Below are 27,339 nucleotides of genomic sequence, written 5' to 3' on the forward strand. Positions count from 1 at the left end.
GTTTTAGGTTCATGGAAAATGTGATGAGAATGCACTGTGAGCTCCCCCATTTTCTGCCCACACTATGGAGCAGCCTTTCCACCTTCAGCATCAGGACCAGACTGGTACATTTGTTGCAGTCCCTGAACCTACATAGGCAAACCAGTGTCACCTAAAGACTATGGTTCCCTCTTGATTCTGTGCAATCTATGTGTCTGGACAAGTATATAATGATGTGTAGTCACCCTTAAGGTATGCTGATTCCTCCCACGTGCTAAGTCTGGCAACAATTCACCTCTTTACAGTCCTTGTAGCTCTGACATAGAGGCCCGTAGTTCAACAACCACAGTATGAAGCCTTCTCTGATAGGTTTATTTCATTTTTTAATGTCTATTTAAGTTTTCTGTTATCTTGTACATCTACACAGCCTGTTTGTCTTTAGCATACCAAATAATATTTAGCCTTTTGCTTATACAGATTGTCAGTTACCTCCTGAAAGATACCTAATCTGTCCAAGTTGCAACAGTTATGAACATAGATGTTCTAACCTTCAATATAGGAGTTTCAGTTTGTACTTAGCTTTAACTTATCAAAGAAACTATGAGAGAGCACTGTTACTGAGATCATTAAAGTATATTTCTTGTTTCAAACTGTACCTTCTTAACCACTGATATTTGAATCATGGTAGATTAATTCTACATTATAACCATAAATTTCCATTAGTAGATCTAATCCTCAAATAGGATACTGTCTTAGTTAAGGTTTTACTGCTGTGAACAGACACCATGACCAATGCAAGTCTTATAAAGGACAACATTTAATTGGGGCTGACTTAAAGGTTCAGAGGTTCAGTCCATTATCAAGTCAGGAGCATGGAAGCATCTAGGCAGGCATGTTACAGGCAGAGCTGAGAATTCTATATCTTCATCTGAAGGCTACTAGCAGAATACTAACTTCTAGACAGCTAGCATGAGTGTCTTATAACCCACATACACAGTGATACACCTACTCCAACAGGGCCACACCTTATAATAGTGCCACTCCCTGGGCCAAACATGTTCAAACCATCACAGATACAATACCCTAGAGTTGATAATTTGGAAGAAGACAATGATTAACTTCAAATACATGTAGAACATCAGTAGAGCTTATATAAGGGTGAGGGAGGGGACTCCTAGTGAATAAGTCCATTGTTCTCTTTCTTGGATAGTATGGTTTTCAAAGTGTCACGCTCCCGCTGATACCCCTGTAATAATGCTATCCTGTCCTAAGCCTCAATTTAAATGTAAGTGTTCAGAGCAGGTCACTAACTCAGCAGGACAGGTTTATAGTGGCAAGTAGAAGATAAGGGTGATTAGAAGAGGTCTTATCTGGCTGGAAAGTGAAGCCTAGGTTTGTGAACATAAATATTTCAATTCTAAGTAGGGAGCTACTCTGAGCACAGTATGATTGGACTGTCTTATGAGTTAGTTGCAACCTGCTCCCCAATATGTTCACCCAGGGAAATGGAAGCAGAGCTTTTATAAGAAAGCTGAACTCATTTTACTTCATTTAAAAAAATTATAATTATGTGTTTTGTGTACATGAGTGCTCAGCTGCGTGTACACCCACATGCCAGAAGAGAGCATCAGGTCCCTTCATAGATGGTCATGAGCCACCATATGGGTGCTGGGAATTGAACTCAGGACCTCTGGAAGAGCAGCCAATACTCTAAACCACTGAGTCATCTCTCCAGCCCCTTACCTCATGTTTTAACTTTATAGATCACTGCAATATAAAGAAATTACTCTAGGAATTCTAACCATGCTATAACCAGAAGATGTATTTTTCTTCCTGTTAGTAACAGGTAACCTAAAGATTTAGTCATATACACAGCTAGTTTAGACCAGTAACAGCTTGACACAAGTCTGTGGGATCAATAGTCACCTATTGGATACCTTGTAGGAACCAATGCATTACCAGGTGGGAGCCATGAGGCTTCTCAGAACAGACTTAGACTCTGCAGTGGTACATGGCACATGGAATTATAGTCACTGATGGTAACCTTAGCCACATTCAAAGTACTTGGATTCTGAACATAATATGAGCTTTCGGTCTTTATGTGATCTCATGAGTTTAACAACAGTGCTAGTCTCGGTCTTCTGCATAGATCATTGAAAGGGAATGGGGAGACTTTTCTATTTGGCCAGTGTTGTTTGAGTCTCTGCTTATTATAGTGGGTTTGGGTTTCTAGTACACTTTCTTGGGCCATTCCCTACCCCACTGCCTTCCTCCATGAGCTCTTCTCTAGAAAACCTCCCTTTTCTGTTAACACACATGCAACAGGAAAAAAAAAACCTAGAATTCTGGCTAAAGCTGTTATCAAGGGTCTGATCTTTTAGGCTATGAGCTCAGTGGCAGAATATTCACAAATGGAACTTCTATAAGTGGTCTATATAATTTGCACTTTAAATATTCTTCATATGTTGGGAAGAGATCAACTGAAATTTGAGACTGTGGTGATTTGAATAGAAATCATATATGATTTCTTCATAGATTTCTTCATAGGCTCATATGTTTGAATATTTGGTCATTAGGGAGTGACACTACTTGACAGGGATTAGGAGGTGTGGTCTTGTTGGAAGAGGTGTGTCACTGGGGGTGGGCTTTGGTATTTCAAATGCTCAAGCCAGGCCCAGTTTCTCTCTTTTCCTGCTGCCTGTTGATCTGGACGTAGAACTCTAAGCTACCTCTCCAGCACCATGTCTGCCTGAGGGCCAGTATGCTTCTCATCATGAAGACAATGGACTGAACCTCTGAACCTGTAAGCTTGCCCCAGTTAAATGTTTGCCTTTATGAGAGTTGCCTTGGCTTGTCTTCACAGCAATAAAACACTAAGATAGAGATGTTAAATATGGTAACTTACACATGGAAGTAGAATTTTTATGCCCTACATCACACTGCAGATCATTTTTCCATTGTACTGGACCTGAGATTCACTCATTTACATGGCTGATGCTGGAGGGTGAAACGCACAACCCTCTTCTGCTATCCTTGATAGCAACCCCACACACATCCTGGTATGGCCACTGATAGAGCCCATATATGTGATGTCTGACGCTGCTCTTTCAGTACACGCCTTATCTCCCAGTGTGATAGAAGATGTCTATAATAGTGCCTGTCACTTGTCGCTGATCAACTATTACCAAAGGACAAGTGACTCTACTCTTTGAATAACATCAGTCAAACAGTCACTTGTTCTAGTCCCTAAGAAACCCCATATCTGTGACTGACATGGAAAACATGCCAGTTAGAAAATGAATTGAAAATACCACTTAAGGATAAGAAGATGGAAGGGGGACATGAAAAAACAGACAAAATTAATGACTTTCTTTTTGTATACAACACTGTCCTGGAATAAAGTTTTATTATCTAGTAGTAACATCTACTAAGCCCAGGGACGATGTCAAAAGCTGGAGGTCAGGGAGGGAGAGCAGCTGTTAACCACTGAAAATATGTATTTTCCCCCAAAATGGGAGCACCTGTATCATTCCTGGTCATTGCTACATTAGGGAATGACACAGTAGTATCTAAAGATGGACAGGTGAGCATGATGGGCTTCATATGGGAAGTTCTTGTGTCTTGTGAACATAATGGATCACTGATGCTAATTCAAGCATCATTTAGGTCAAAGATCCCTCATTTCTGTCTCTATTCACCAAAACTCCACATGCATGAAATGTGCCTGATGTTACGTTTTCATTTGCTTGGCTTCTCTTTGTATCATGTGGAATTCTCTCAGCTTAATAGTATGTAGTTTTGTTTTGTTTTGTTTTGTTTTTCATTTTTTTTCTTGTGTACATGTGTGTGTGTGATTGTGTGTCAGTGTGTATGCATGTCTCCATATGTTGTGGGCACACATGTGTTCAGATGTGCACTTACATGCATGGGCATCATGAAGGTCCCAGATTGATAGCAGATGCAGCCTTTATCACTATTCTACTTTATTCATTGAGTCAGAGATTCTCAGGCAAACCCAGAGCTGACTCATTGGCTATTCTTCCTATCCAGTTGGCTCTAAGGTTCCCCTGTCTCCATATTCAAGTGATGTGTGTTTTGTTTTGGCATTTTTATGGCTTCTGAGACCTAAAGTGGGCTTCACACTTGTGTGAAGACAGTTTGACTGTTCAGCTACCTTCCTGGTCCTAGTTTTCTATTACCCCCTAATGACTTACTGAGGTTTCTTATAGGAGAATGGGTAAGGGGTCACAGAGGCAAAAATGACTCAAAGACAGCTGCATCAGCAAAAGTCCATGTCAACATGGGTGACAGCCCACAAAAGCTGGAACCTAAAGTTCCCTGCATGCCTGTGGCTAGCTCACAGGGTGAATAATATCTCCTTCAGATAGCTCAGGTGGTCTTAGCTTCTTCTAGGCAACTCACGGATCTTGCCTCTTCTAGAAATGTTCATTTGTCTCTGCCTCTTCTAAGCAGCTGGTCTGTTCTGGGCCTCTTCTAGGTAACTGGCCTTGACTAAGTGTGCCCTTACTGTTCATATACACTTGGAAGGAATGGGCTTAGTGAATCTAGTCAGTTTTAGGGACTTCCTGAAATTATTCTGTTGTTTACTTCCTATGATTCAATAAGTTTTTCTGCCATATGGAATGTTTCACCTCTCTTTAAACACCTTGAGTCTTAAGGAACTTCTTACCAGTATGAAATTTGCTACATAATACTTGTTCCTGGGCTTCTCAGTGTCTCTTTTCTTTGACCTTAACTCTGTCAATCACTATAAATGGTCCTTCTATGGTTGTTCTTATAGCTCCATAAAACAGGTTTCCTACAAGAACATTCAAAGTCAGTGTCAATCACTCCATCTATACCTGTCCTTGAAGCACTCTTTGCATGGAAAATTGCATTACAAAAACATGAGGAATGTGGAGAATTTTGGGCACAATCCAAGTGATACTAGTTACATCAAGAAAGATTCTTGAGCATCTCCCCATTGGAAATCATATTGTCCATTCTAGAATCTCAAGGCATATATCTACCACTCTCTTAATGCATGTAGGTACCACACCGAAACAACCACTTCACATGTCAGATTTGAGAGTGAGTTTCAATTTGGTCTTCTAGTGTACCATGTAAACTCATCTAAACCTAGTTCCCTCCCATTGTTCCCTCTCTAGATGCCACTACACACACTAGGGGTTTAGAGCATCAATAGACACAGCATATTTCAACCCGTAGCTCACTCTGTAGTTCACGAATCACTTTCATAAGGTTAAGTTATAAATTCCTCATGTTTGCCTTTTGAAACCTCAGACTTGTATTTCTTTCTGCCAACTTTTCATGCCATGTGCAGCCTCAGTACCTTAGCCTCCCAATGCCACAAATCGACATAATCACCCTGCTCTCCAAAACACATCCTTGGCTTGATTTTTGCTCTTCTTCCAAAAATCGTCTATTCTCCTAATAACCCAAGTCATAACTTGGACTCACCATGGAATGTAATCTCTCCTGTTTCTTCATTCCATCTTGGCAAATACCTTTGCATACATTACTTGTATTTTTTGTAAATACTCCAATCGATGTATTTTTGCCAAGATTATTACTACATCATAAATTGCCTCCAAACTCCTCATATTTTCCTTCTCATAATTTATACCCCTGTGGTATTTGAAAGTTATCATAAATATCAAAAACTAAATTCACCATTCTTACACTCTAAAGAATTCATTAGGACCAAAAAATGGTCAAATGGCTTAATCTCACATATCTGAGGATACATATTTGGCAAACTTAGATCAAAAGTCCAAGTGTCTGACAACCTGTGTGGCATGCCCCCATTGTCCCAGGATTTATTGTGCTCCTAACGCCAGTTTACACATATCCTTTCTTGTTTATTCACTGCATGCTCTTGCTTCAGGGTTAAGTTCTGACTGAGGTTGGCCTTGAACTCATGCCCTTTTGCCTCAGCCTCATGAGGGCTGGTATGATGGTCCTGTACCACCCCACTATGCTCTAGGACTCTTATGTCAATCATTATCTGATATGAGTTCATCATTATGACACTCAGTATCCTTTGCAGCATCCACATTCCACTTCCAGCCTGAAATTGTATGCTTAATATTTATCTAATTAGTTTCCAAATATGTATATTAAGCCATTTCTACCCCCATGTCCTGTGCTTCCCCATTTTATTTTAAATATTCCTTCTCTTTCCTTGTCTTTGGACTCTATTCATGTTTATATTATCCCTTGTGCCTTCTGATATCACTTTAACTGAGTAGTCTACCACCTCCATTATCACAGCTCTGCATTTTATTTGTCGTTCGCTCTTAAAATTGCTTAGAAAACCCTATAGAGTATTCAACATTTAAACCCCTCTATTATTCTGTATCTAATCACTTGATCCTTGACATCTTGCAGACCACCAGGGTCAGTTCTGTGTTTGTGTAGAACCGCTGCACACACCATGGCCAGCAGAGTGTCCAGCTGCAAGAGGCAAGAAGGAAGTCTGGTTCAGCATAACTCAGTAGCCAGTATTGGTTCAAACATTGAGAGCTTAGCACCAGACATTTTATTTTAGGCATATTTAAGCAGAGCATAATTTGGTGAAAAAATAAATTCCTGGTGATAATTAACTCAATCCTGTGTGCACAATCAAGCTAAATACATGAAAATTCTTTGTAAAGTACATGTGACATCTTCCATAAGGATAGTTTCTGTAGATTGACTACATGTGACATCTTCCATAAGGATAGATTCTGTAGCTTTTCAAGCTCAAAATAAGAGTCTGGGGGTAGGTGGAGTGTGTTTCTGGTGTGGTTTCAGTCATACAGATAGCACAAAGGTCACCAGGCTATTAACCACCTCTAGTCTAGGAGGAAAACAAGTTATACAATTCTCTCTTTGAAGAGACAACCCTGTCTGCTTAGCATTTCTGGTTTCCCTAGTGCTTGTCCATGAGCACAAGGAACTCTATGCCTCCTGTATTTATATAACAATAATAATATAAATAAATACATATTTATATATAAATATACATATTTACATAATGATAATTTAGGATTCCATAGTTGGAACCCACTGTATGCATTTCCCAAGTGCAATTGTTTTTTTAATTCAGTAGTAATTTGAATACTTCATATATATGTTTGAGAACATCTTTGAGTCTGAAAGCTAGTGATGCCACAAAGTTCTGTGACAGCCTCCCTCGCCTCTAGAGGAAAAAAGACCTTCCAGCAGAAGAAAACATTAGGCAGTAGTAGAAAACCTTCCAAAAGCAATGGCCTGCAAAGTAACAGGCTCTGGAGGATCCACAAGGAAGGCAAATGATCCCCGATAAGATAGGAGCGAGCTCCTTCCAACTCAGAGGAAAACAAAGATGGGACTTAAAGAAGGCAGGAGAAAATAAGATGTGTTTTGAGAGTTATTGAAATACATTATATCCCCAAATCAAAACATGAAGCAGAGAAAGGCACAGGTTTGTAAAAAGATAACACATATCCAAGCCAAAGGAAGGCACAACTGAAGAAAGCAAGGTGGATTCTGCATTAGTGCTTCGAATTGATGGGTTGATCCAATAAGGACACATATTCAGTAAATGAGAAAATTATAGGGATACAGTAAAAGACACAAATGAGAAGAAGAGCAATTTGGTAAGAACGGCACCAGTGCATCATACATAAGTATAAATGAAACAAATTGAAAGCAATAAGAAGAAACCCATGCACCTATGGACACATGATCTTTGACAAAAAAGCCAAAACCATACAGTGGGAAAACAAAAGCATCTTCAAATAATAGTGCTGGTCTAACTGACAGTCTGCATGTAGAAGAATGCAAATTGATCCATACTTATCACCTAGCACAAATCTTAAGTCCAAGTGGATCAAGGGCTTCAACATAAAACCAGATACACTGAATGCAATAGATGAGAAATGGGGAAATAGCCTCAAGTGCATTGGCACAGGGGAAAATTTCCTGAATAGAACACCAATGGCTCAGGTACTAAGGTCAAGAGTTAATAAATGGGACCTCATGAAACTGAAAGAACTTCTGTAAGGCAAAACATATATCAGCAGCCTATAGACTGGGAAAGATCTTCACCAACCTTACATCTGATAGAGGGCTAATATGCAAAATATATAAAGAACTCAAGAAATTAGACTCCAGTAAAACAAATAACCCAATTAAAAAATGGGCTATAGATCTAAACAGAAAATTCTCTACAGAGGAATCTCGAATGGCTGAGAAGCACTTAAAAATGTTCAACATCCTTAATTATCAGGGAAATGAAATTCAAAACAACCCTGAGATTCTACCTTTCATCAATCAGAATGGCTAATATAAAAAAACTCAAATGGCAGCAGATGCTGGGGAGGATGTGGAGAAATAGAAACACTCCCCCATTGCTTGTGGGATTGCAAACTGGTACAACTACTCTGGGAAATCAATCTGGTAGTTCCTCAGAAAATTGGAAGTAGTTCTACCTGAAGACCCAGCTATACTGCTCCTGGGCATATACCCAAAAGATGCTCTAACATATAACGAGGGCACATGCTCCGCTATGTTCATAGTAACCTTATTTGTAATAGCCAGAAACTGGAAAAATAAAACAAAACAAAACAGATATCCCTCAACCAAAGAATGGATACAGAAAAATGTGGTTCATTTACACAATGGAATACTTTTTAACTATTAAAAATAAGAGCATCATGAATTTTACAGGCAAATGGATGGAGCTAGAAAATATCTTCTGAGCTAGGTAACCCAGACCCCAAAGGACATGCATGATATGTACTCACTAATAAGTGGATGTTAGACAAAAAGTACAGAATACCCATGATACACCCCACAGACCTTAAGAAATTTAACAAGAAGGAAGGCCCAAGTAAGCATGCTTCAGTCCCATTTAGAAGGGCAGACAAAATAATCATGGGAGGCAGAGGAACGGAAGGAGGAACCTGGGTGAGAGAGGGGAGAGGGAAGAGAAAGAGGAAGTGGGTGGGTGGGTGGGGAGCACTCTCTCAGAGGCAAAGGGGGGAAAGGATGGGGTGAAGAACTCTGGGAGGGGGCGACATTTGGAATGTAAATAAATTTAAAAGGAGAACAAAACTTAGACTAGGAGGGGGTGCTTTGTTAAAGTGAATACAAACAGACACAATCAACTTACAATACTTAGCAAGATGATAGGTTCATAAATTATAGTCCACCCACCACAGAAAGAGTAATTAATGTCCCTGAAGTACAAATTTTAAAAAGTAACATAAAAAGTAAAAAATAGTCAGAGATATAGGAAAGGAAATTTATCTTACAGTGAATGAATGAACCTTGATATTTGTACTTTTTAGCATATGTTAAGAAAACTTGATATTATTAAACTTAAATTAAACAAAAAACTTTGACAAATAAGTGAAATCAGTGCAGAGATGAATCCTAATTTAAGAACAGGAGGCTGGAGAAATGGGTCACAGTTTAAGATATTTACTGTGCAATCAAGAAGACTGGAGTCTGTATCTAAGTACTCAACAGCCAGCCAGGTGCTCTGCAAACTTCTGTAACTCTGGCTCTGAGATATGACACCTGCTTCTGACCTCCATACGCACATGCACATGTGCACACACATACAATATGTGTACATAATACACATATGTGCACACACATACTGTCATCCCCATCCATATATACATGCATGCACACATGTGCACACAACACATATATGTGCACATACATGTGCGTGTACACACACATACAAATAAAATACAAAGGAAACTGAGAAATGGTAATCAGATAAAGGCCCAAATACATCATTTAAATGTGACCCTATGATAAACCAATTGAGGTAATTGTTATTGAAGAATAAGACAGATGCATTATAAACCATCCCAAATTAAATTTCATCAAAGTAGAGAAGAAGAGGAATAAAGCTAACTAATTATCTTTCATATATGATAACTAATGATCAGAATGAAAACTTGAATTTAAATGCTTCCATTCTGCCTATAGTTTATTTTTGAGTTAGTTTTTCTTTGAAATTTGAGTGATCTTTTGGTATCCAGTCATCAGATAACTAAGCAAAAGAAGTTCTCCAGTTCTTTCATGTACCACACTTGGTTTTCCCCTCAGTTAATCTATGTTGAATTATTTAGAAAAACCACATCCATCATCTAGTAGGGGCTAGAGAGATGGGACAGCAGTGAGAGTTGTGTTTTCAGAACCTGGGTAGGTGACTCACAATCACTTGTAACTCCATCTCAAGAGGATCCCATGCCTTCTCCTAGACTCTTTGTGGACCCATCTTTATGCACATTCTTACACATATATACACAGAATTAAAAATAAATAAATCTGTAAAAAGATAGCTGCTGTTTTAAGATAGTATTTAGGGGGGGCTGGTGAGATCTTACTGATTTTCCAGAGGTTGTTATATGCCTAGCAGCCAGTGTATTTGATACCTGTGGCTCTGACACCCTTCTTCTAGTCTCTACCATCTTCCAATCCCACACGGCAAATGTCCATACAGACTCACATACCATACATAAATAAAAATAAACTGAATCTTAAAAAACAATACGTTTATATCAGCATTCAGTTTTGAAATTATTTGGTCTTCTCTCATCTATATGCTTCACTTCTCAATTTTCTTTAATGCTCTCTCAATACATGCCACAGAAGAGTAATGGTTTATATTTTAAGTAAGATAGAAAACAGTTTCATTAAAGTCATATCGATTTAAATTCAGTAGCTTAAGTTCCTAAATTTTAAAACATTCAATTTTCAATGAAGTTGGATTTAGTGCAGGTGATATTCATCACGGCGTAAGATTGTCATGACATTACTTTTAAATTACTTTGAAATATTAATCTTTTGAAATTCTCATTAAAACCCCATAGAACATCACTGGAAAGAGAAAAAACTATAGAAAGTAAAAAAGACCAGCTTCTGGGATGTGCAAAGCTCCCCAAGATACCGAGACTTGAACTTCTCCCTTTGTGCCTTCCCACCCACTTTGTTACAGTCCATGTTTGTCTTTGAGCCATCACTTCATTTGTTGCCCACCATGGCACTGTGTGGAGGAGGATGATATTGTCTAAAAAAGACTGAAGATGAACAAAGCACATGGACAAAGGCTGGTAAAGTTTGGAGGAGTAAACACACCGTTATTTGCATCAGTATATCTATGCCCTGCTGTAACAGCCAACAAAGCCGAAATCTTAGGGATGGAGACAGTTAGATAAGAAAATCTTTCATGAAATCCTTCCTCATGCAATTTCTCCATGTCCAGAAGGCCTCCATGATAATTCTTTCTTCTTTGTAAGTAGCCCAGAAATCATCAACATAAAGGATGAGAGAAGCTGTAAAACTCATTCTTGTTCTTCTCTTTCCCAGTGGCTCAAAAGTGACACGTCTCACAATTACCTACAGCCCATTGGCTAAAGCCAGTCATGGCACCATGATTTGGATACAGAAGCTGTGTTCAAAAGGGTACAGTAAATGCCATCTAAGAAGCCCTTAATGTCGCCTCCTCCACAGGACTTGAAAATGATAGTGATTAAACCACCAAATGTGATAACCTAGGACATTAAAATAACACAGGACACAAAAGAATTTTTGTTGTAGACACATAATAAGTGAAAAGTAAAATAAGATTCAGAGTAAATTGCTTACCTAAAAAAAATTAAAATAAGTGATACTTGTTTGGTTTTTGTTTGCAGTGTGGCCCATGGTAGAGAAGACTGGGAGAAAACTATTGAGAATGAATCAAGTCAAGGAACATAGCACTACTGAGAACCTTAGATAGTCAACTGTACCAATACTAAATTCTCTATATACCAGCACATTAGTTTACATGAAATGGACAAATTCCCAGAAGGATAAAATTATTGAGCCAGAAAGAAATGAAACTAAATTAAGTCACTATTTCTCAAATTGATCTACATAATTAAAACAATCCTTATCAAAATTCTAGTTGACTGATATTTGAAAGTTGACAAATTGATTTTAATAATCACCTTATAGCATATATAGAAAATGATAGCAGGATAAATAGAAATATAAAATAGCCAAAGGCTATGAAATAAATATAAAAATAAAAATAAAATGTCATGATCTCTGGTTATAAAGTTGAATGTATATATAATAGTTTTCAAGAGTGCAGGAAATAACAAAGGCAGATTTTAAACTTAAAGAAAAATAAAAATTTTATGAAAAAAAGAAATGAACATTCGAGTGGAAATATAAGCTATTGGAAAATGATGTGTCTGTAGAGAGTGTTGGGAGGGGTTAGAAGGAGTAAAGGAAAGAAACAATATAGTTATATTTTAATTAAAATTAAGAAAAATACACCAACGAAATATTCAGCAGAAAAAGAGCATCCAAATTACGGAAATAATTCTTACCACTCAGTGATAAGACAGGAGAATATGTGAAAAGGCAGAGTTTTCAGTAGAGAGCTACAAATAGATTTACATCCTTGAAAAGATTCAGCATCGTTACTGATTGGGGAGCTTCAAGCTGCAGCAGGATGAGGTACCAGTGTATCCCACCAGAATAGTTGTAACCAGGAGTATTGGTGTGGTGTTTCGCTGTGTGATGATCAGCTGCTGTGGATATAAAATAGAGTACCAACGCTAGAAAGCTTTGCAGTTTCTAAAATACACATTTGTGCATGAATATTCAGAGCAGCAGCATCTACAATGGGTAACACATGAAAACTACCCCAGTATCTATTGGTTGATACACAAATAAACAAAATTTTGGTATACCCAAGCAATCGAATATATAATCTTGAAAGGAATGAAGTACCGCTGTCTGTCATGGCATGGGTCAATTTTGAAAAAAATTGTGTTTCATGAGAAAAGGCATGCACATATGGTCATAGACACTAAACATACAAAATACCAAGAAAAGATACATTTATACAATTGGATTGCTGTTTGTTATGGGATAGGGAAAGAAAACCATGGAAATTATTGCTAATGAATTGGAGTTTGGGGAGGTGTGTTTAGCAATTAATATTTTAATGTCAGAAGAGTATTGTTAATACTTGGAAAATAAATGAGTCGCACACTGTAGGGATAAAATTGATGGTCCATGAATATGTCTCACTTACAAATTATTGGACTGGGTATGTAACTTGGTGGTAGAGTGCTTACCTGTCACACGAAAGGCCCTTGGTTTGGTTCCTCAGGACTGAAAAAAAATATGACTAAAACATTCATCCAGGTATAGTCAGTGAATAAAAGAAAACCATGAAGTAAAGAATAGCTTATTCATAATGAGTTCTAAGGACCCAATAAGTGCTAGGGACCTGAGTGATGCCCGGTGGACTCTACAAAATTAGCTCCTGCTGGAGAAGATGGATTTCAAAGGGATGGGGTGGCTCCTATCTTCCATTGTTCCCAAGTCCTTACGGAGATTGAATTCCGAGCTTATGCAGATACAATAATGTGAATATGGTCAAGTTGTTCATATACTTTTTATGGTATACAGATATAAGCTGAGCACATTTTCTCATGTACTTTAAATTACTCTGAGGCTACTCATAATTCCCTATCTTATACAAATTGCTACATTAGAAATTAGAAATACCTTATACAATGTAAATATCGTGTCAATAGCTGTTACACACCATTATTTAGGAAGTACTGTTGCATTATGCTATCTTGGAAATAATGACAAGAACCTATTTAGTACAGACACAAAGTTGCACACGGTATTGTTAACTGGCAGTTTGGTGGTCCAGAGGTAAGAAAGAGGCTAAATCTAAGCAGTCTGATCACACAGTCTGGATGTGATTTCATGTCATGTCTCACTCACAAACACATCTTCTTTACCCATGTGCCTTTCTAGCTGCACAACAGTTAGTGCATGGATATTATCCACATAATTTTGGAAAAATCCCTTTGCTATATGATGTCAGTGTATTTTAGAATTGACAAGCTCCATGGTTTTTAGACCAAGTTAAAAGCCTAATTATTATAAGTCATATCTTATGCAACCATAATTGTCTTCTCCTTTGGGACCTCAGAGAACATGCAAGTCTTAAGGAATAATCCAGTTGTGGTTTCAACCTCCAGCCTCATAAGATACCTGCCATGTTGTGCAGATTGAGGCTGTAACTGTACAAGTGGGGATGGATGAGGTGTAGATGACCCATGTTTCTCCTCTACCCTGGGCACACCATCCACTTCCTATGCCCACACTGAATAAGAGTGATACAGAGGGATTTACCCATCAGAAAGAGGAACAGCGTTTGAGCCCAAGATAGATGTTTTCAAGTTTTTAATTTGGTCTAAAAACCATGGAGCTTGTCAATTCTCAAATACACTGACATCATATAGCAAAGGGATTTTTCCAAACTTATGTTTCAAGGACCAGAGGAATTGGTTTTAATTAATTATCATAAAGAAAAACTCCCATGGTCAACAGTCATTGAACCAGTTTTATCCAAAAGTTCAGGTTCTGCTCTCATGCACCTTGATGGTTCTGGGAGGCATGAATGTGCAAATTTAATTTTCCGGAACAAGCAAGCACTGGCATCATGTTAAACATGTAATGCATTTCTTCTTTGTGCTGTGAACATCACTCAACTTACATACCTGTGTGTCATACCCTGGGTTGGACTGTGGCAGTAAGGACTGCCACATAGATCAGGAGCGGTGTTGTATGCCTGTCATTTGGGTCCTTGGGGAGTAGAAGGAAGAAAACTCCAAGTTCGGTGTCATCCCTGGCTATGTTTGAGTTAGAGGCTAGTGTCAGTTAACTATGTGAGACCCCTTCCTTTTTTAAAACTTTGTCTGTGGCCTTACCCCCTGAATATACCCAATCTCTTCCTTAAAATTAAAAAACAAACAAACAAACAAACTCATAATGTAGCTCAAACTAGTCTCAAATTCATGGTGTATGCCAGACTGTCCTTGAACTCTCAATGCTCCTGCCTCAGCATTGATAAAACATATACCAACACGCCCAGAATGTAGTAAATAATATTCACAAAAGAGAAGATAATGGTTTGAGTCAGGTATGGCAAGATAAGACATTCTTGTGTGTACAGAATTCACACAAGAGGCAAAGTCCATGTCTACATTGATGACTAATAAGGAAGCTGGTTTCATATATGTTTTAAAAGTAAGTCAAGACTGAAACTGGCTCAAAGTGTATTAGGCTAGAACTCCAAAAGGATGCTAAGTAAAGTCAAGAAGAAATGAATTCACAAGGATCAGAACAGAATTATTATTGTTGATGAAGAATACCCAGATGTAAGACAAAGAAACCTTCATACCCACCCATACAAGAGGCAAAAACTGGTAGCAACACTTATGGTTGAAATAATTCTTGAAGGGATAAATTCTTGTCTTTATTTATATCTCTTGGTCTTTAACAAAGCCTTTAAAAGGATTTAAGACCCTAGCCTAGGTTGTCTTGATTTGTGTTGGTTTCTCTCTAATAGGCTTCCTTCAGTCCCCCTTCATGTGTGTGTCATATACTATGCACATGTTCATGTTTGTGTGCAAGTGCACACCCATTGTGTTTCATGTTTGTGGAGACCAGAGAGAGTTATGTCTGATGTCTTAGTCTATAGCTCTTTACCATATATATTTATTTTGACATAGAGTCTTTTATTACTGAGCCCTAAGTTGAATGAGTCATGTGGACTGTCTGAGCAGCAACCCCCAGAGATCCTCCTGTCTCTACTTCCTCAGCACTGGAATTTTATAAGGATGTGTCACCACGCTCAGTTTTTTTTGTGTGGCTGCTTTGAAGATTGATCTCAGGTCCCCATAATTGCACAATAAGCACCTCACAAGCTGTGCAGTCCAGTCAGACCCCTCCTTTACCTTTCTATCCGCAGCTGAAACATCCCAAAGTCTCTAAGTCTACTCCCTAACCCAGAACAGCTCTGCAAAGGGCTTTTCTCACTGTGGCGATGCGATGCCATCCTCTCCTCCCATCCTTTCCTGTAGGTTTTCAGTGTTTATCTGCATGTTAGCACTATCTAGCTTGCACCAGCAGAAGCAGCAGCTGTAACCGTCCAATGCACAGCCCCATCCTCACCATCTTCCCGGGACGTACATCTACCATTTGAATTATGGCCCCATTTGTAAGTTAGCCTTGGATGGAGATTACATATTTCTTTCTCTTTTTCCTTTTTGTTCCAAATGGAGATGAAGCCAGCGGGGAATCTTCATTAAAATTCACCATAAGGCCCATTTGTTTCCTGTTTCCCCTCCCCCCCCCCCAAGTCCCATAGCCCTCCTACCCTGCCGTGAACTATGCAGAACAGAGGAATGACCATGGAAATCTCACTGCCATGCTGAGGTGCAAAGCCCAGAGAGATAACTCCAAGATGCCTGCCTGTCAAATGCAGATGACAAATATATACCCTCTCTGGATACCCCTCCAGGTAGTTTCACATCCAAGGGGTTTTTATTTCATTCTCTATTTTAGGAAAATATTCATTGCTGTGGACAGGCGCAAATACTACTGACCTTTGGAGGTTGTCTAACCTTGCAGAGTTAGCTCTTACTACAGCTTGATGTGGGAGGATATTTCTGGTGTTTGTTTCTGTTGTTGGCTATTGCCTGCTTCCTGTCAGTCCCAGTGAGATGCTACCGAGCCAAGCATCAGACTTCATATTCATCTATAGGAACATCTGGCCCATGTCTAACATTTAATTTCCACACCATTAGAGTCAAACAATACATGTACATCAGTAGATAATGTAATGCATTATCACGCAAGGCAGAGAGTAGCAATTTATTAGCCTAATTTAAAATAGCCTTCAGCAAAAAGAAAAAAAAAAAGAAAAGAAAAAAATACTGCATCTTAATTCAGAGTTCTGAGCAGAGTGACATGGTTTCCAGCAAAATTCAAAGGTACGAAATCAGGCATGCTTTGGAAAAACTTTCCAACATGTGTTATCATCTACCTTGTTCAAGGATGAAACAGGCATTCTGTTATTATTTTTTTTTTATGTTCTAAACCAATTCCATCCATAATAACACAAAGAGAGATAACAGACTTTGGAGAAGAAGGGGGAAAGATAGAAGTTTCTTGAAACATAAGTAGACATTCTCCCCTCCCCCCCCCCCATCTCTTTTTCTTAGGAATCACAACCTGAATATGCAGGCTACTTGGATTTCTTTGCTCTTATGAATCACGGGAGAGGGAGGAAATTGCTTTGGATATGTCGTGATTCCTCTCTTGTTTCATCCTCGACAAGACATTTTCATTATGACTTTAGGTTACAGACAATGCATATAGAGTCTTTGTCTTTATGGGGGCAGGGGGGGATACTGTAACTTTCACAGGAATTAAGTGATGTTATCTTATAAAGTAGCTTAAGCCCTGAAGCCCAACAAATGAATCACTGTTATTAAAATGCAGACATATTCAAATATATTCCCGGTTATTATTAATGAAATCAATTTCTGTCCTCTAACAAACATGTCTGATAGAGAAAGATACATGGGGCTTATAAACACTGACAAGCCACTTTTCCATCCCACTAAATGTTACAAGTGGAAATAATCATATATATTTATAGCATGCAAGGTAGCATAAATCAGAATTCTCTGATGCTTACTGGAGCAGAGGCAGAAAGCTCACGGCATGTGACAACTCTTCAAAAATCACGGTAAAACTGTCACCTTACGGTTCTTAAACAGAGATAATCTGCCATTTGAATCTTCTCTTTTAGCATCACTGTACAATGCCCACGGCCTGAGTTCATGGTGGATTTTACACTGGTTTTTATGGGCTAACAGGGGAAAGAGAATTGAGGAAGATAGCTAAGTACCTGGTCGTTAGACCTCAGAGTCAGAAAACAACTGGAGACGGTGCTTTGGTAAAGGGAGTGGGGTGGGTCGATAGTGTCTGGATACACACAACAAAGCTATTTCAAATGCTAGCAAGATTTTGAGCTGAAGTTTGGATGAAGGGCTGACATCCATCGATGCTAAAACGCTTCAGCTTAGGAGCGTCTGACCTACCCAATGGTGCAACTGTGGTCAGCATTTAGGAGAAACTGTGCCTTGCCTTGTGAATTTGGTTCTGTTCTGAGATAGTGGTATGCAATACTCTCCAGCGGTTTGGGCAGTGGCAGTGAGGGTGAGTCCTAGCTCCCAGGCAGTCATGTGATCTTGAAGTGTCACAAAGGATACTGAACATCACGGTTTATTGTGTTGAGCAAACTGCAGGAGACAGTCAGTTCTTCGTTCCCCTTCTGTGAGCCATGTTCTGATGCCAGGAAAGGAGGGAGACTGTGGGAAGCCAGGAAGTTGAAGAAAATTCAAGAAGCTGTAGGCAGATAAGACATACCTTGCTCGATATCCACACTAGGCAGCTAGCCACTGATGGGCACCTATGCATGTGGGCAGCCAGACAGATTGGTATACAGGCCACATGGAGGTAAGCACACAGACCCAGAGGCAGATCCACACATGTAGTCTGGTAAAGGTGGAGGCTCAGGCAAATGGTCATCTTCTGACAAGATGGCCGTATTTATAAAGACTGCACAAAGTGGCACTCTGCCAAAAGGAATTATGTAATAGATGACATCACTGTTTACTTTGGGGTTTCCTAAAACATCTAGTCTCAGCCATTTCGTGATGACCTGGAACCCCACAGTCCAGTGTCAGTCAGGTTTTACTGACTCAAACCAGATCTGTATCATGTTGTTTGAACATATATTCGTTCTTGTGGCCTTCTGCTTCCCACACCTTCATGTCCTTCTTTCTCTTCTATCTACTCTCCTTAATTTTATTCATAAGCACTCAAAAATCCTCTGAGAAGGAATAAGCCCAAGCCTACCTGAGTGGAAGACTGAAGGCTCTTCCTTCAGGCTGTGTACTAGTGTCTGTACAAGGCTGTGACTCTCAAGACGATGAGGAAGATAATAAATCATGAGCCTATTTTGTTATTAATCCAAGCACCACCCTGAAACCTCTGAAAAAGAAATGAGAAACAAAGTCAAATTTTCCTTGACAAAGTGTCTCTAATAAGTAAAGTACCACATTTTATGTATTTACATATTTACATGTGAACTCAATGTATTCTCACAATGTCCCTGAATGTTATTATCTCTATGACATGCATGAGAACCTAAAAGGGGAGAAATAATTTACTCAGGGTTACAGAATTAAAAGGAGCATACTGGAACCTTTATAGAGGCTGAGGGTTACTCTAGCTCAGTGGGTCACAACCTGTGGGTCACAGCTCTTTTGGAGGTCAAACGATAGATACTTTCACAGGGGTCGCAGATCAGATATCCTGCATATCAGATATTTTACATTTTGATTCATAACAGTAGTAAAATTATAGTTGTAAAGTAGCAATGAAGATGATTTTGTGTTTTGGGGGTCACCATAACATGAAGAACTGTATTAGAGGGTCAGAGCACCAGGAGGTTTAAGAACCAGTGCTCTAGATGTTAGCAAAGCACCAAGAGGCGATCTGGGCAAGAGGTTTGAAGTGGCAATTTCTGGTTGTGTCATGTGATGCAGACTCATGGGATGTTTTGCTGAAACATACCTGTGAGAAGACATGTGATATTTGGAGAGAGTATAAGTAGGACCCAACCGATAGTGACCATGTGCTTGCATAGAGAGCTATACAATGCTTTATTGGTCCGGTGTCTTTGCTGATTGTCACTTTGTTGAGAGTGGCATGGCAGAGAACTTATCCTGGCATTCCGGCTGGTTCTGGTTGCTCCTGCTGACTCATGCTAATTTGATAGAGGCCTGGCTGTTTCTGCTGGATTGTACAGCCATTGCTGATTCCTGTTTGGTGACACTTTTGAACTGGACTGTTGGTGTCCTGACACTACTGAACTTGACTGCTGGCGTCCTGACAAGGTAGACTGGAATCATTCCAAAGAACTACTTCTAAATAGGCCCGCATCCCTGTTGTCCTATCATCCATCATTCCTTGCCTACCTTTGGAGAGTGGGCTACTAGGGGGATCAAAGCATTTGAGAACTCTTATTAAAGTAGGTTTTTAAAAGATCTAAGTCTACAGTGTTTGGAAGCAAGATGGATAAGACTATTTCCACTAGTGGCTGTGAAGAAGGCAAGAGGAAACTGAAGTTTCTTTTCCTTAGCATCACAGGCAAATCTTTAAGTTTCTAGGTAAATGACCAGGTACTGAAGATTTTTTTCATGCCTGTAGCTACTAATGCATGGATTATATGTAACAAAGTCAGACATTCCCAGTTTACAGAACAATGTTACAGTTGTGAACTGGTCTGTAGAACTCACTGGGTGGGATGGATGAAGTTCCGGGTTTTCCCCTAACTGAGCAAGAAGACTTGCATACCAGTGTGAGAAGATTCTCAGATTCCAAGCCTGGGTGGAGAAGACACTGTTGTCATGGTGATGAATTAAGAATACTTTTTATCCCGCTCGACTCGAGACTCGAGCCCCGGGCTACCTTGCCAGCAGAGTCTTGCCCAACACCCGCAAGGGTCCACACAGGACTCCCCACGGGACCCTAAGACCTCTGGTGAGTGGATCATAGTGCCTGCCCCAATCCAATAGCGCGGAACTCGAGACTGCAGTACATAGGGAAGCAGGCTACCCGGGCCTGATCTGGGGCACAAGTCCCTTCCGCTCGACTCGAGACTCGAGCCCCAGGCTACCTTGCCAGCAGAGTCTTGCCCAACACCCGCAAGGGTCCACACGGGACTCCCCACGGGACCCTAAGACCTCTGGTGAGTGGACCACAGTGCCTGCCCCAATCCAATCGCGTGGAACTTGAGACTGCGGTACATAGGGAAGCAGGCTACCCGGGCCTGATCTGGGGCACAAGTCCCTTCCGCTCGACTCGAGACTCGAGCCCCGGGCTACCTTGACAGCAGAGTCTTGCCCAACACCCGCAAGGGCCCACACGGGACTCCCCACGGGACCCTAAGACCTCTGGTGAGTGGAACACAGCGCCTACCCCAATCCAATCGCGTGGAACTTGAGACTGCGGTACATAGGGAAGCAGGCTACCCGGGCTTGATCTGGGGCACAAACCCCTTCCACTCCACTCGAGCCCCGGCTACCTTGCCAGCTGAGTCGCCTGACACCCGCAAGGGCCCACACAGGATTCCACACGTGATCCTAAGACCTCTAGTGAGTGGAACACAACTTCTGCCAGGAGTCTGGTTCGAACACCAGATATCTGGGTACCTGCCTTGCAAGAAGAGAGCTTGCCTGCAGAGAATACTCTGCCCACTGAAACTAAGGAGAGTGCTACCCTCCAGGTCTGCTCATAGAGGCTAACAGAGTCACCTGAAGAACAAGCTCTTAACAGTGACAACTAAAACAGCTAGCTTCAGAGATTACCAGATGGCGAAAGGCAAACGTAAGAATCCTACTAACAGAAATCAAGACCACTCACCATCATCAGAACGCAGCACTCCCACCCCACCTAGTCCTGGGCACCCCAACACAACCGAAAATCTAGACCCAGATTTAAAAACATTTCTCATGATGATGATAGAGGACATCAAGAAGGACTTTCATAAGTCACTTAAAGATTTACAGGAGAGCACTGCTAAAGAGTTACAGGCTCTTAAAGAAAAGCAGGAAAACACAGCCAAACAGGTGATGGAAATGAACAAAACCATACTAGAACTAAAAGGGGAAGTAGACACAATAAAGAAAACCCAAAGCGAGGCAACGCTGGAGATAGAAACCCTAGGAAAGAGATCTGGAACCATAGATGCGAGCATCAGCAACAGAATACAAGAAATGGAAGAGAGAATCTCAGGTGCAGAAGATTCCATAGAGAACATCGACACAACAGTCAAAGAAAATACAAAATGCAAAAGGATCCTAACTCAAAACATCCAGGTAATCCAGGACACAATGAGAAGACCAAACCTACGGATAATAGGAATTGATGAGAATGAAGATTTTCAACTTAAAGGGCCAGCTAATATCTTCAACAAAATAATAGAAGAAAACTTCCCAAACATAAAAAAAGAGATGCCCATGATCTTACAAGAAGCATACAGAACTCCAAATAGACTGGACCAGAAAAGAAATTCCTCCCGACACATAATAATCAGAACAACAAATGCACTAAATAAAGATAGAATATTAAAAGCAGTAAGGGAGAAAGGTCAAGTAACACATAAAGGAAGGCCTATCAGAATTACACCAGACTTTTCACCAGAGACTATGAAAGCCAGAAGAGCCTGGACAGATGTTATACAGACACTAAGAGAACACAAATGCCAGCCCAGGCTACTATACCCGGCCAAACTCTCAATTACCATAGATGGAAAAACCAAAGTATTCCACGACAAAACCAAGTTCACACAATATCTTTCCACGAATCCAGCCCTTCAAAGGATAATAACAGAAAAGAAGCAATACAAGGACGGAAATCACGCCCTAGAACAACCAAGAAAGTAATCATTCAACAAACCAAAAAGAAGACAGCCACAAGAACAGAATGCCAACTCTAACAACAAAAATAAAAGGGAGCAACAATTACTTTTCCTTAATATCTCTTAATATCAATGGACTCAATTCCCCAATAAAAAGACATAGACTAACAGACTGGCTACACAAACAGGACCCAACATTCTGCTGCTTACAGGAAACCCATCTCAGGGAAAAAGACAGACACTACCTCAGAGTGAAAGGCTGGAAAACAATTTTCCAAGCAAATGGACTGAAGAAACAAGCTGGAGTAGCCATTTTAATATCGGATAAAATCGACTTCCAACCCAAAGTTATCAAAAAAGACAAGGAGGGACACTTCATACTCATCAAAGGTAAAATCCTCCAAGAGGAACTCTCAATTCTGAATATCTACGCACCAAATGCAAGGGCAGCCACATTCATTAGAGACACTTTAGTAAAGCTCAAAGCATACATTGCACCTCACACAATAATAGTGGGAGAATTCAACACACCACTTTCTTCAAAGGACAGATCGTGGAAACAGAAACTAAACAGGGACACAGTGAAACTAACAGAAGTTATGAAACAAATGGACCTGACAGATATCTACAGAACATTTTATCCTAAAACAAAAGGATATACCTTCTTCTCAGCACCTCACGGGACCTTCTCCAAAATTGACCATATAATTGGTCACAAAACAGGCCTCAATAGATACAAAAATATTGAAATTGTCCCATGTATCCTATCAGACCACCATGGCCTAAGACTGATCTTCAATAACAACATAAATAATGGAAAGCCAACATTCACGTGGAAACTGAATAACACTCTTCTCAATGATACCTTGGTCAAGGAAGGAATAAAGAAAGAAATTAAAGACTTTTTAGAGTTTAATGAAAATGAAGCCACAACGTACCCAAACCTATGGGACACAATGAAAGCATTTCTAAGAGGGAAACTCATAGCGCTGAGTGCCTCCAAGAAGAAACGGGAGACAGCACATACTAGCAGCTTGACAACACATCTAAAAGCCCTAGAAAAAAAGGAAGCAAATTCACCCAAGAGGAGTAGACGGCAGGAAATAATCAAACTCAGGGGTGAAATCAACCAAGTGGAAACAAGAAGAACTATTCAAAGAATTAACCAAACGAGGAGTTGGTTCTTTGAGAAAATCAACAAGATAGATAAACCCTTAGCTAGACTCACTAAAGGGCACAGGGACAAAATCCTAATTAACAAAATCAGAAATGAAAAGGGAGACATAACAACAGATCCTGAAGAAATCCAAAACACCATCAGATCCTTCTACAAAAGGCTATACTCAACAAAACTGGAAAACCTGGACGAAATGGACAAATTTCTGGAGAGATACCAGGTACCAAAGTTGAATCAGGATCAAGTTGACCATCTAAACAGTCCCATATCACCTAAAGAAATAGAAGCAGTTATTAATAGTCTCCCAACCAAAAAAAGCCCAGGACCAGATGGGTTTAGTGCAGAGTTCTATCAGACCTTCAAAGAAGATCTAATTCCAATTCTGCACAAACTATTTCACAAAATAGAAGTAGAAGGTACTCTACCCAACTCATTTTATGAAGCCACTATTACTCTGATACCTAAACCACAGAAAGATCCAACAAAGATAGAGAACTTCAGACCAATTTCTCTTATGAATATCGATGCAAAAATCCTCAATAAAATTCTCGCTAACCGAATCCAAGAACACATTAAAGCAATCATCCATCCTGACCAAGTAGGTTTTATTCCAGGGATGCAGGGATGGTTTAATATACGAAAATCCATCAATGTAATCCATTATATAAACAAACTCAAAGACAAAAACCACATGATCATCTCGTTAGATGCAGAAAAAGCATTTGACAAGATCCAACACCCATTCATGATAAAAGTTTTGGAAAGATCAGGAATTCAAGGCCCATACCTAAACATGATAAAAGCAATCTACAGCAAACCAGTAGCCAACATCAAAGTAAATGGAGAGAAGCTGGAAGCAATCCCACTAAAATCAGGGACTAGACAAGGCTGCCCACTTTCTCCCTACCTTTTCAACATAGTACTTGAAGTATTAGCCAGAGCAATTCGACAACAAAAGGAGATCAAGGGGATACAAATTGGAAAAGAGGAAGTCAAAATATCACTTTTTGCAGATGATATGATAGTATATATAAGTGACCCTAAAAATTCTACCAGAGAACTCCTAAACCTGATAAACAGCTTCGGTGAAGTAGCTGGATATAAAATAAACTCAAACAAGTCAATGGCCTTTCTCTATACAAAGAATAAACAGGCTGAGAAAGAAATTAGGGAAACAACACCCTTCTCAATAGTCACAAATAATATAAAATATCTTGGCGTGACTCTAACTAAGGAGGTGAAAGATCTGTATGATAAAAACTTCAAATCTCTGAAGAAAGAAATTAAAGAAGATCTCAGAAGATGGAAAGATCTCCCATGCTCATGGATTGGCAGGATCAACATTGTAAAAATGGCTATCTTGCCAAAAGCAATCTACAGATTCAATGCAATCCCCATCAAAATTCCAACTCAATTCTTCAACGAATTGGAAGGAGCAATTTGCAAATTTGTCTGGAATAACAAAAAACCTAGGATAGCAAAAAGTCTTCTCAAGGATAAAAGAACTTCTGGCGGAATCACCATGCCAGACCTAAAGCTTTACTACAGAGCAATTGTAATAAAAACTGCATGGTACTGGTATAGAGACAGACAAGTAGACCAATGGAATAGAATTGAAGATCCAGAAATGAACCCACACACCTATGGTCACTTGATCTTCGACAAGGGAGCTAAAACCATCCAGTGGAAGAAAGACAGCATTTTCAACAATTGGTGCTGGCACAACTGGTTGTTATCGTGTAGAAGAATGCGAATCGATCCATACTTATCTCCTTGTACTAAGGTCAAATCTAAGTGGATCAAGGAACTTCACATAAAACCAGAGACACTGAAACTTATAGAGGAGAAAGTGGGGAAAAGCCTTGAAGATATGGGCACAGGGGAAAAATTCCTGAACAGAACAGCAATGGCTTGTGCTGTAAGATCGAGCATCGACAAATGGGACCTAATGAAACTCCAAAGTTTCTGCAAGGCAAAAGACACCGTCAATAAGACAAAAAGACCACCAACAGATTGGGAAAGGATCTTTACCTATCCTAAATCAGATAGGGGACTAATATCCAACATATATAAAGAACTCAAGAAGGTGGACTTCAGAAAATCAAATAACACCATTAAAAAATGGGGCTCAGAACTGAACAAAGAATTCTCACGTGAGGAATACCGAATGGCAGAGAAGCACTTGAAAAAATGTTCAACATCCTTAATCATCAGGGAAATGCAAATCAAAACAACCCTGAGATTCCACCTCACACCAGTCAGAATGGCTAAGATCAAAAATTCAGGTGACAGCAGATGCTGGCGAGGATGTGGAGAAAGAGGAACACTCCTCCATTGTTGGTGGGAGTGCAGGCTTGTACAACCACTCTGGAAATCAGTCTGGCGGTTCCTCAGAAAACTGGACATAGCACTACCGGAGGATCCAGCAATACCTCTCCTGGGCATATATCCAGAAGATGCCCCAACAGGTAAGAAGGACACATGCTCCACTATGTTCATAGCAGCCTTATTTATAATAGCCAGAAGCTGGAAAGAACCTAGATGCCCCTCAACAGAGGAATGGATACAGAAAATGTGGTACATCTACACAATGGAGTACTACTCAGCTATTAAAAAGAATGAATTTATGAAATTCCTAGCCAAATGGATGGACCTGGAGGGCATCATCCTGAGTGAGGTAACACATTCACAAAGAAACTCACACAATATGTATTCACTGATAAGTGGATATTAGCCCCAAACCTAGGATACCCAAGATATAAGATATAATTTGCTAAACACATGAAACTCAAGGAGAATGAAGACTGAAGTGTGGACACTATGCCCCTCCTTAGATTTGGGAACAAAACACCCATGGAAGGAGTTACAGAGACGGAGTTTGGAGCTGAGATGAAAGGATGGACCATGTAGAGACTGCCATAGCCAGGGATCCACCCCATAATCAGCATCCAAACGCTGACACCATTGCATACACTAGCAAGATTTTATTGAAAGGACGCAGATGTAGCTGTCTCTTGTGAGACTATGCCGGGGCCCAGCAAACACAGAAGTGGATGCTCACAGTCAGCTAATGGATGGATCATAGGGCTCCCAATGGAGGAGCTAGAGAAAGTAGCCAAGGAGCTAAAGGGATCTGCAACCCTATAGGTGGAACAACATTATGAGCTAACCAGTACCCCGGAGCTCTTGACTCTAGCTGCATATATATCAAAAGATGGCCTAGTCGGCCATCACTGGAAAGAGAGGCCCATAGGACTTGCAAACTTTATATGCCCCAGTACAGGGGAATACCAGGGCCAAAAAGGGGGAGTGGGTGGGCAGGGGAGTGGGGGTGGGTGGATATGGGGGACTTTTGGTATAGCATTGGAAATGTAAATGAGTTAAATACCTAATAAAAAATGGAAAAAAAAAAGAATACTTTTTATCACTATATTAAAAAGAAATTACAGGACCAGTTGAGCTGGCTCGGTGAGCAACTCAATAACTTGGTGAGTAGTATCAGTAATGCTTACCGTAAAACCTAGAGAGTTAAGTTCCACCGTCTGGGAAAGATCTAACTCCTGTAAGTTGTCTTCTAGACTGTAGATGCATAGCATAGTACGCATATACATTCTCTCTCTCTGTCTCTCTTTCTCTCTCTCTCTCTCTCACTGTCTCTTTCTCTGTGTGTGTCTCTCTCTGTCTCTTTCTCTCTCTCTCATACACGTGCACACTAAATAAAATGTAATAACAATACAAAGATGATCAATGCTTTTCAGATAACATATATTGGCAAGATGGTAAGCGTAATCAAAGTAGTAAATATCTGTTGGAT

The sequence above is a fragment of the Mus musculus genome, chromosome 13, assembly GCF_000001635.26.
Source record: "Mus musculus strain C57BL/6J chromosome 13, GRCm38.p6 C57BL/6J".
In the NCBI taxonomy this organism is placed as follows: Eukaryota; Metazoa; Chordata; class Mammalia; order Rodentia; family Muridae; genus Mus; species Mus musculus.